Here is a 12,500-nt window from a genome sequence, read left to right on the forward strand (position 1 = left end):
TGTGACGACAACATGTCACAACTAAGCTGCTCTCAGATGTGCATCACATCGCAGCCAAAGACACACAAAATGATCACAAAGAGACAAAGAACAACAACAAAGAGACCAAAAATGATTAAAAACAGATGTAAAATGATCACAGATAGAAACAGAGCAACAATAGAAATGTAAAATGTCTTAAAAAAAGATGCAAAACAACAACAAAGTCACAAAAAACGACTAAAAATAAACGTAACATGAGCACAAAAAGACACAAAATGACACAAAACTGTGCATTTAAGCGAACAAAGCTTGAAGGTCTACAAGAAGGAGTCATCAGAGAGGTCTCACAGCGAGCAAGGGGAATGTATTGAATCAAATTTAACACATTTCCAAATCCCAAGTGTCTCTTAACAGAACTTCCCGTCTTACACGGAGGTTCGCGTGCTGACATCGTTTGCACGCCCCATCAGGTCTTTCCAATACACACTCACACATTTACAGTAGAGTCTACTTTGTATCCAGACGTCATCAGTATTATCGTTAGAAATCAATTTGCCATCAGAAGGTTGCGTGTTCAGATCACGTCGGGGTCACCAATTTATGGTAGAACAATGTGTTAGAAAAATAGAAAGGTCTACAAGAAGGAGTCAGCAGAGAGGTCTCACAGCTGTCAAGGGGAATTTCTTTGAATCGAGTTTAACAAACTCATCACAGAGTTCCAAGATCCAAGTGTCTCTTAACAGAACTTCCCGTCTTATACTGATGTTCGTGTGCTGACATCGTTTGCACGGCCCATCAGGTCTTTCCAATACACACCCATACATTTGCAATCAGTGGCGTCTACTTTGTGTCCAGACGTCATCACGCCCGGATACACTTACACTGTACGGTCACTGCAAACACGAGTAGCCACATATAAACTTCCTGTCATTTATTTCTGCACACGCCGCATTCGTCACACACACACGCACACGCACACACACACGCACACGCACACGCTCACACACACACACACGCTCACACACACACACGCGCTCTGTGTTTGTGAGAGAACCACGTCTGAACTTTTTCTTTTTCCTTATCAGGGCGATGGATGTTCTCACCGATGACGAATCGATTTAGTTCTTTGTTCTTTAAAATAAAAATATAAAAAATAAATGTTGAAACATGCGGATCAGGGTAAAGAGATTCAGTCACCGTAAAGAAGAAGAAGAAGCTCTAATCCTTATAAGTGTAGTTTACAAGTGTGTGTGTGTGTGTGTGTGTGTGTGTACGTGTGTGTGTGCGTGTGCGTGTGTGTGTTTGTGTGTGTGCGTGTGCATGTGTGTGTGTGTGTGTGTGGGGTGGGGTAGTGAGCACTGCATTGCACCAGTGACACCTCTTTCTCTCCTCTGCTCTTCACTGTCTCCACATGTCCTCCTCCCCTTCCTCTCTCTCTTCCTCTTCCTCCTCCTCCTCCTCTCTCTCTCTTCCTCCTCCTCCTCCTCCTCTTCCTCTCTCTCTCTTCCTCCTCCTCCTCCTCCTCTTCCTCTCTCTCTCTCTCTTCCTCCTCCTCCTCCTCCTCTTCCTCTCTCCCTCTCTCTCTTCCTCCTCCTCCTCCTCTTCCTCTCTCCCTCTCTCTCTTCCTCCTCCACTCCCACTGTGCCTCCGTCCCGTGCCCCGTGCTTTAGGGTCCTTGTCCCCCCCTCCAGGCCCGTTTGTACTCACACTACCTGGGCCTCGGAGAATGCTTCTTGCTGCCTATACGTCATCACGCCGTAACACGTCACACGCATTGATGACGTCATGGCGATGCGTGGCTTTGTTTCCAGATCTTTCCGTAGACCTCGGAGTTTTTGTGCGTCTTGTCGACTGTTTTTGAATCTTTTCATCGACCAAATCTGCAGTAAACACTCCACCTCCGCATCACACCAACGTGAACCTTTCACCGCCATTGTTTGAAATGTCCGCGCATGGTCCCTCCTTCTTTTTTCTACGTCCCAACAGGCGCACAGGAAATGACCTCAGAACCGCCGTAGGCCTTGTGCTCGTACACGTGCACACGCTCGTGCTCGTACACGTGCAAACGTGCTTTACTAAAGCCCACCTCTCCCAAACGGGCCGTGGACGGCAAGCGTGCCGCTCCTAGACGCGGTACGGTTGCACTCACACTGGTCAAAGGAACCAGACTTTAGCCGTGAAACGTGCTGGGGCACGGGACGGAGGAACAGTGGGAATGCGCCCTAGGAGTGATCATCATGAAGTAAACGTCCGTGTTCATTCAGGGTCTCAGGACCTTTTCTGACCCTGGATCTGCGCCCGGGACTCTTCATCATCCGTGCATCCAGGCTCCAACATGTTTCTCATCTGGGCGTCATCTCTTCTGACTCCCAACACCGTTCCCACACTTCTCTCTCTTCACACACCTCCCCCTCCTCCTCCTCTTCTCTCTCTCTTTTCCCACCGTTCCTTACTCTCTCCTCTCTTCTTCTTCTCACCTTCAGACGAGGTGTCACATCCTCTCTTCGCACCTCGCCTCCTCTCTGCTGCGCTGCTTCGAGAAACAAGGCGTTACGCTTCTGCATCGGTCCAGACGACGTGAGATAGAGACGAAAACCGTCGTCTCACAGAGGAACCGCGGAGCTCCGGAGCGCTTCTAATGATTCAGAGCGCGGGTGTGTTTGTGTCGCCGTGCACGTACGGAAATACGGTCCAGGATGAAACGCAGACGTCCAGAGGAGCCACACACGCTCCAGAGCTGCACCCTGGCACGGGATGACTTAAAGTGTGATCGGAGTTTGTCACAGCACGTGTGAAAATACGGTTTGAAACGTAAGAACTAAGCAGTAGTCTCTCCTCTGAAACGCCTGGGTCGTGTCTGTGGATGCGCCTTTCCGCTGCAGGACGTCAACACACGAGCAAAGACGGACCCTTGCATCAGGCCGCTGTAGCTCTCAGGGGGAAGATGAATTCCCCAGACGTGCATGACTCACACGGTTTGGCCGCGGTGCCGCCCGGGCACGTCTCCACAGGCGCCGGAAAAACTCGACTTTTCACAGCTCTGTTCAACTGTGCGTCCAACTCGTCTCAGACCGCGACACTTAAGAGTGTGAATAATCCGGCAGTGTCACTAATGTTAGGTGTTAAATTCATATTAAGGGCCAAGAGTTGCAGGCTCATCTCATCTCATCTTCAGCCTCTTATCCGGGGTCGGGTCTCAGGGGCAGCAGCTTTAGCAGGGGACCCCAAACTTCCCTTTCCCGGGCCACATTAACCAGCTCTAACTGGGGGATCCTGAGGCGTTCCCAGGCCAGTGTGGAGATCTAATCTCTCCACCTGGTCCTGGGTCTTCCCCGAGGCCTCCTCCCAGCTGGACGTGCCTGGAACACCTCCCTAGGGAGGCGCCCAGGGTTCATCCTTACCAGATGATCCTGAACCACCTCAACTGGCTCCTTTCAACACAAAGGAGCAGCGGCTCTACTCCGAGTTCCTCACGGATGCTGAACTTCTCCCCCTCTCTCTAAGGGAGACTCCAGACCCCCTCCTGAGGAAACACATTTCACACGCTTGGACCTGGACCTGGTTCTTTGGGTCCTGACCCAGCTTTCATGACCACAGGTGAGGGTAGGAACCAGGACTGAGCGGTAGATCCAGAGCTTTGCCTTCCTCAGCTCTCTTTTCTCAGGGAAGACCCAGGACCAGGTGGAGAGATTAGATCTCCACACTGGCCTGGGAACGCCTCAGGATCCCCCAGTTAGAGCTGGTTTGATTTGGTGTCAGTTTGGACTCTGACAGGAAGAACTGTGCAGAAAAGACCAAACACTGGTAAAGTCTCCTCTCTCTGTACAGAGGCTTTTAAACCACATGTTCAGTCTCAGTGTCTCAGGAGGGGAAAATCAAATAAGAACGTCTCATCACTTCAACCTCCAAGAGGAAAACATGATTTTCATGATGTTCAATCATCTCTTTTAGTGCCTTAAATCATGAGACGTTACAAACCAGGCGGTGCTACAAACTGGGTGACACTAAACTGCAACATAACATTCTAGAACTGTAACTTAACATTCTAGAACTGTAACGTAACATTCTAGAACTGTGACATAACATTCTAGAACTGTAACATAACATTCTAGAACTGTAACATAACATTCTAGAACTGTAACGTAACATTCTAGAACTGTGACATAACATTCTAGAACTGTAACTTAACATTCTAGAACTGTAACGTAACATTCTAGAACTGTGACATAACATTCTAGAACTGTAACATAACATTCTAGAACTGTAACATAACATTCTAGAACTGTAACATAACATTCTAGAACTGTGACATAACATTCTAGAACTGTGACATAACATTCTAGAACTGTAACATAACATTCTAGAACTGTGACTTAACATTCTAGAACTGTGACTTATCATTCTAGAACTGCAACTTAACATTCTAGAACTGCGACTTAACATTCTAGAACTGCAACTTAACATTCTAGAACTGCAACTTAACATTCTAGAACTGTAACTTAACATTCTAGAACTGTGACTTAACATTCTAGAACTGCAACATAACATTCTAGAACTTCAACATAACATTCCAGAACTGTAACTTAACATTCTAGAACTACAACTTCAAATTCTAGAACTGCAACATAACATTCTAGAACTGCAACTTAACATTCTAGAACTGCGACTTAACATTCTAGAACTGCGACTTGACATTCTAGAACTGCAACATAACATTCTAGAACTGTGACTTAACATTCTAGAACTGTGACTTAACATTCTAGAACTGTAACTTAACATTCTAGAACTGTAACTTAACATTCTAGAACTTCGACTTAACATCCTAGAACTGCGACATAACATTCTAGAACTGCAACTTAACATTCTAGAACTGCAACTTAACATTCTAGAACTTTGACTTAACATCCTAGAACTGTAACTTAACATTCTAGAACTGTAACTTAACATTCTAGAACTTCGACTTAACATTCTAGAACTTTGACTTAACATTCTAGAACTGCAACTTAACATTCTAGAACTTTGACTTAACATTCTAGAACTGTGACATAACATTCTAGAACCGCAACTTAACATTCTAGAACCGCAACATAACATTCTAGAACTGCGACATAACATTCTAGAACTGTAACTTAACATTCTAGAACTTTGACTTAACATCCTAGAACTGCGACATAACATTCTAGAACTGCAACTTAACATTCTAGAACTTCGACTTAACATTCTAGAACTTTGACTTAACATCCTAGAACTGTGACTTCACATTCTAGAACTTTGGGCTGCTGGTGTGGTGAGTTTTTTTGGCGTTATTTCATGTTGCTAGTAGCCAAACAGTGAAAGTGAGTTAGCCTAATTTGACTTCTGTTGTGGAGTTCTGTTTGACGTTAACTTTATTCCAGTAGATATTTTTAAGTTACAGGAGTCTGAGTTTGTGTGGGGGATGAATGGGCGACATCTACACAGCGGTGGAATGTTAAAGGCAGGTTTTAGAGAACGACTGCAGGGCTGCCCTCGCTGTAACTACTGTAACTGGAGAGCTAACCGCTAACACAGCACCACACCACAGAAACACGCTAGCTCTCCCACACAGCTGGCGTGTTAACCTACAAAGTTTTCGAGACGACACAAATACATTCAAACATTTCCTGCTAAACGCTCGTTCCTGCACGGTGCCATGAGCAGGACTTCCTGTGACCGGGTCGAGTTTGGTCTCACGCGCAGATGAGCTGCTGTGGAGCCTCGAGGCCGTTCCGTCTGCAGCTGCAGGTCAGACAGAGACGCTGCTCTGTCCCACTCAATTGGGTCAAATGGGTCTCAGTGCCATCAGTGTCAACACACAGACACACACACACACAGACACACACACAGACACACACACACACACACAGACACACACACACACACAGACACACACACACACACACACACAGACACACACACACACACACAGACACACACACACACACAGACACACACACACACACACACACACAGACACACACACACACACACACACACACACACACACAGACACACACACACACACACACACACACAGACACGGGTCAATCAGCTGAATTGAACAGGAACTCATTGACTGACTGTGACCCTGCAGGAAAAGAACTAGACTGCGAACACCAGGGCGGGAACTCACTCACAAAAAGACAAAACAACCCATTCAAGGCTCTTTTTAGTGTTTTAGTGCAAAGAGTAAAAAGTAGCATTATGCTAGCTAAAGAGTTCATGTCTCAGTCTCTAGTTTCAAGTCTTCTTCAAATCAGCATGATGTTCATTTAGTAAATGATGGTCCCATTTAGAGTCAAATAGAGCAGAAAGCGGTTTAGTGATGCATTAAACATTACATTAAAATAGCCTTTAACTTGTTTTTGGGTGTGTATGTTAAAGTCTCTCATTGGACCATTGAGCGCTCAGTTGCACCGTGATCCATCTCTGTTTAACACAATATTTTCCTAAACCTAACCACGTCACCTTTGTTGCTTTGAACGGGACTCTCGGAGCGTTAACGCACGATAATGCCCATCTGAACCCAACGGTGGGTGAAGCGGGCGTCGTCTGTATGGTTGTCCTTTGCAGGTCTCGATAACCGCTCATCCAGTCGACTTCACACTTGGCAGGAGTTTTGTTGAGGACCAGGGGGAGTGCAGCGACGAGCGTGAAGTCGATCGGCTGAGCGGTTCTCAAGTACGCTACACGTGCACTGCAACTAGCCGCTGGAAATGGGGAATAAAGATGCCCCGCCCACACTGTTTGAGTGACAGCTAATGTAAGGGGCATAAACTTCAAGATGGAGACTAAATAAAGGATTTGCTCCACATCTCCCTGTGTCCTTCTTCTCTTCTTCCCTCACGCTCCAGTTCTCAAAAATAGCTCTCCAGTCGTAACCTCCCTGTAGCAGCAAGGCAAGAAATATAGTCTCCTACTACAGGACGGTGATTTACTGCCTGTCCTGCTGTGTGTGTGCGTGTGTGTGTGCGTGGGTGTGTGTGTGTCTTCAGCTGCTCGGGCTCCTCAGCCCAGTTCCACCAGCGTTCGTGTCGAGCGCCTCCTGCGGGGATGTGACGGCTGAGTTCACATCCCCGTCGATCGGATGGAGAGAGACGGGTTCGAGTTCCAGTCTCGGATTCCAGGTCACGAGCGCTCGGCTCTCGCTGGTCACGGTGTCGAGGCTGTCGTCTCAGAATAAAGAAAATCGGTCAGGATCCTCTGAGCGCGTCTTAAATTAAGGTTACATTCAGTCTCTGTCTGTCTGCTGGTCGCTCGCTCCTCCTGGTTCTTTACTGTAGATTAACCTTTAAACTATTGATGCACTTCTGATAATTACGGTGTGTGGTGGGGACCTCCACTGACTTTACACATAGAAGTGTATAAAGCTAGTAAAGCAGTTAGTATACATTAGGACCTTCAAACGGGCCTGGAGGGGGGGACAAGTACCCTTAAGCACGGGGCACGGGACGGTGGAACAGTGTGAGTGCGCCCTAAACTGCAGATATGAGTTCAGACAGAAGCTGATGTGATCCATATAGTGAAACTGTTTATTCAGCGTGCAGCTTCCTCTCTCCAGCTGAGCTCCGTGTGACCTTTCAGACGTGTCGCTCATTAGCTGGAACTGGCTTTGTCGTTCCTCGACCGTAAAGAGACGGACGGCAGCGACACGCCGACACTTCTGCGGCTCGTTGACATGTGAGAAGTGGTGAAGTGACCTTGTGTCTTCATGAAGGAGAGAGAGAGAGAGAGAGAGAGAGAGAGAGAGAGAGAGAGGCTGTCTGATGCAACCACCAGGCAACACTATGCAGCTGTTTGACCGACCCCTGATTGGTTTCTTCTGCCTGCGGTGCGTGTGAGGGTGCGTGTGAGGGTGCGTCTGAGGGTGTGCGTGCGCGTGTGTGAGGGTGTGTGTGAGGGTGTGTGTGAGGGTGCGTGTGAGGGTGCGTGTGAGGGTGCGTGTGAAGGTGCGTGTGAGGGTGCGTGTCAGGGCGCGTGTGAGGGTGCGTGTGAGGGTGCGCGTGCGTGTGAGGGTACTTGTGAGGGTGTGTGTGAGGGTGTGTGCATGTGAGGGTGCGTGTGCGTGTGAGGGTACTTGTGAGGGTGTGTGTGAGGGTGTGTGCATGTGAGGGTGCGTGTGCGTGTGAGGGTGCGTGTGAGGGTGTGTGCGTGTGAGGGTGCGCGTGCGTGTGAGGGTACTTGTGAGGGTGTGTGTGAGGGTGTGTGCATGTGAGGGTGCGTGTGCGTGTGAGGGTGCGTGTGAGGGTGTGTGTGAGGGTGCGTGTGCGTGTGAGGGTGCGTGTGAGGGTGTGCGTGCGCGTGTGTGAGGGTGTGTGTGTGAGGTGGGAGTTTCTGGAGAGTCCCGTTAAAGAGGAGTAAAGCGAATTCCTTGGCAGCTCCTCTGAGGGGGACGGGGTCGTACGGTCCTGGAATACCACACACCGAACCAGGGAGGGACGCGGCCCAGAGATGCCTGGCAGTCTTAGGATGCCTTCTGCAGGGCTGTGTGTGTGTGTGTGTGTGTGTGTGTGTGTGTGTGTGTGTGGGAGCGGGAGTTTACAGTAAAGTCTTAGGATTCTTTAAATAGGCGTCCTGGAACGTCTCCCCTCTCTGATTACCTCCTCAAGTTCATCCCAAGTGTCAGTTTGCTGCTGCCGGGTTTGAACGCTCTTCACTGCTGCATCAGCGCATTTTACTAATCAACTTTTTCCCCGGAGTTGTTTTCACGCTTCGTCGTCCCTCAGGTCTCTGCTGATGGTGGTGGTGCCTGCTGCTGTGGTCCTGCATGACGCTTCCAGCTGCTATTAGTCATATAAACTATCACTAGTCTTATAAACTATGGAACTTGTGGCCATAGAGGCACCATCAGTGGTGTCTCGCTGTATCGTAGCTGCTGTTGCCGCTGCTATAAGTCATATTCACATTACTACAGATATTACAGTTAGAAGTGTGTCTCTCTCTGTCCACCGGTGCAGACAGATGTCCGTCCTCCACGGCGCCAAAGATGGAGGAGTGAGGGTCGCTGTTGAAGTCTGTGGATACGGCCTGAGCACAAAGAGGCGACCGCGAGCGTCAACACGCGCAGATCTGAGAGATAACGTATCGCTCCTTATCACTTACTCAACATGCTGTCAAACTGCACGCTGCGTATCGTTGTATATTGTATAAACCTACGTTTAACCGCAGTGTCTGTCTGGGTCTGTCTGACGTTCCTGTCTGTTATAGTGAAGGTTTTCGTCTCCACCTTACTCTACGGGGGAATTGTTGGGTCTCTGTAAATCATAAATAAGTCATAGAGTGTGGTCTTTACCTGCTCTGTAAAGTGTCCTGAGATCACTTTGGTTATGATTTGACACTATAAATGTGCATTTTATGAGCTAAAGTTTGATCTCAGAGCGCGGTTTGTGAGTCGTCGAGAACCAGAGCGGGTTAACGTGGACGGTCATGAACGCTTGGTCTTCATGTCCTCCATGTTGACCTGTTACCGTCACAGTTGGTGTCTCAGAGGGACGGGGAGAACTGTCAGTCATGAGCGGTGAGACAGCTGCTGCGACCGCGACGCAGTGAGCCGCTGCACAGGAAAACACACTCGCAGGTCGTGTGTGTGTCTGTGTGTGTGTGAAGTGGCTGCGTATCAGTGTTTAGGGGACTCTCACACTTGTGAAGTTGGTAAAGTTTGCAGGGGCCGACTGTTAACATGTAACGATTCAATGATACAGATCTGAATTTGTTCTTCGGTCAAAATGTACCAGGAACCAGCCGACGACCACACACACACACACACACACACACACACACACACACACACACACACACACACACACACACACACACACACACACACACACACACACACACACACACACACACACACACACACGCACACGCACACGCACACGCACACGCACACGCACACACACACACACAGAGATGTTCACAGACTGAGATGAACAGTTGAGTTATTTCTCCACCACTGGCAGCTGAGAAAACACAAATCAACACACGCGCACACACACACACATGCACACACACACACACAGGCATGCATTCACACACACACACACACACACACACACACACACAGAAGACGGGTGGAAACATGCTTCCATCTACAGAGAAGCTGGAATGCAGAAACAAGATATCAGACGCTCTTTAATCCCAACATTTGAAAACAAAGTCCAGCGGTATCGTCCGCAGCCTTGACGAGTTTCAGCCAACACACACACACACACACACACACACGCACACACACACACTCTTTGAACCGACACTAAAACAAAGCAAAGTGAGCGTTTGATTTGTTTGACCTGAGCTGCTGCCGGCCCCCTCCGAGCGAAACCACAGCTCTCGTTTCACCGCTAATCTGTAGTCTGAGAACGTTGGCAGGCTGACTGTGTACACCCCCTGCCCTCTGTGTGTGTGTGTGTGTGTGTGTGTGTGTGTGTGTGTGTGTGTCTGTTTGTGTGTGTGTGTGTGTGTGTGTCTCAGGGAGCTGTGCCTGAATGCTAAAAGCTCGTGTCACATCAGATTTGGAGCTCACAGAGATGCTGCTTGTATCTCATCACACTGGACGCGCCCGTGACGTTCGTCTGTGGCTGAAACACACGATGAAAACACTTTGGAGGAAGAACATCGGGGGTGAAAAGCGAGAGCAAAGACGTATTTACGTGGGCCGACGTTTTTCCCCTGGAAAACACAGACTGGGAGTCGTTGCAAAGCAAATATGGGGACATATTAGAGCGGCACCGGGAGCCATGACAACGGGAAAGGAGCCCGCACAAGAGAGTGGCGAGGTGGGGCGCTCAGTACCCCGCCTGCCGGAGCAGGACCGCAGAGGCCCTTTGCTGCATGTCGCCAACGCTCACATTAAAACAAAGGGAACAAACAACAAATTCAGTCACTCTACCTTCACCAACGTGTTCTCATCGACAGGTTCCTCTCATGTGTTCCCAAAGATTACGTTCTATTTAACGCTGTGAAGCGGCGACAGGAAGTGGAGCGCGACGGTTAAGTCGTGGCTAAGTCGCGGTTAAGTCGCAGTTAAGTCGCGCAGTCCACTAATATGAATTCGTGGAGCTGTGGTGTCAGAGGCGTAAAAAAGGAGAAGCATCATAAAATGAGACGGAGGAAAAGGTGAAGCAGCGAGAGTTCATCTCTGCAGAGTGATGGTGAATTATTTAACAGCTGCTCGACTTCACAAGGGACTCGGACCTCCTGCTGGCGACCGCCACCGCCTCCATCAGCACCGCCACCACCGCTTCCACCACCTCTATCAGCACTGCCACCGTCACCGCCTCCACCACAGCCACCGCCTCAACCAACACCGCCACCGCCACCGCCTCCACCACCGCTTCCACCACCTCTATCAGCACTGCCACCGTCACCGCCTCCACCACAGCCACCGCCTCAACCAACACCGCCACCGCCACCGCCTCCACCACCGCTTCCACCACCTCTATCAGCACTGCCACCGTCAGCGCCTCCGCCATCAGCACCGTCTCCACCACCTCCATCTCTATCAGCACCGCAACCACAATCAGCACGGCCTCCACCACCACGGCCTCCATCAGCACCGTCTCCATCAGCACCGCCTCCACCACCACCGCCCCCACCACCACCGCCTCAACTGCCTCCACCACCACCATCGTCACCGCCTCCATCAGCACCACCTCCACTGCCACCGCTATCTCCACCACCTCCACCGCCTCCACCATCGAAAAACAAATAAATATAACAACAACAAAAACGAATAAAAAAATAGTCTGATTTTAAATCAAACTTCTGATTCAATGAAACAATCAAACAAAAATAAGAAATTAAATGTTTTACGCTGGAAATTGCAACAAAAAGAGAAATAATTTCAATTCTGATGATCTGTGTGTGTGTGTGTCTGTGTGTGTGTGTGTGTGTCTGTGTGTGTGTGTGTCTCAGCCAGAGGGTGTGTTTGAATTATTAACCAGCTGTGTGTGTGTGTGTGTGTGTGTGTGTGTGTCTGTGTGTGTGTGTGTGTGTCTGTGTGTGTGTGTGTCTCAGCCAGAGGGTGTGTTTGAATTATTAACCAGCTGTGTGTGTGTGTGTGTGTGTGTGTGTGTGTGTGTGTTCTTTTCATCCCCAACACAAACTGCTCCTCATTAGTAACAAGGCTCCACCCGTGTGAGGGAGCATGAGGAAGTCTCTGTGGACGAGGACGGAGCCCCGGAGTCCCACAACAACCTTAATAAATAATAACTCCAGGCTGTTTACACCTGACCGGACTCTCGCCAGGTGACTTTGGTTCCGCCTTGACTCCTCCTCGCTCCACTCATCCATCCTGGATCGCTCCAGAGCAGAGGGATTTCAGGCTCCGCATGATTGGTCAAGCCAATCAGGAGCGTCGGGCGGGGGTTTGTAGATGTGACGTAGCAGAGAAACAACAATGGCGGCTCTCATGGAGGAAGCAGGCGCCAACATGGATGCTGCTGTTTCCTCCGTGGTTCTGATCCAGAGAACGGCTCTGAAGGCTTTTGGTGGAGGAAGCG

At 49.3% G+C, this 12,500-nt stretch overlaps 1 protein-coding gene across 1 annotated transcript in view; it reads right to left on the reverse strand.

Annotated features, from left to right (window-relative positions):
* The window catches only part of LOC310955731 (protein MTSS 1-like), a 54,553-nt gene that overhangs the window by 20,428 nt on the left and 21,625 nt on the right, over positions 1–12,500 (reverse strand).

Source organism: Echiichthys vipera (assembly GCF_963691815.1).
Source record: "Echiichthys vipera genome assembly, chromosome: 13".
Classification (NCBI taxonomy): domain Eukaryota; kingdom Metazoa; phylum Chordata; class Actinopteri; order Perciformes; family Trachinidae; genus Echiichthys; species Echiichthys vipera.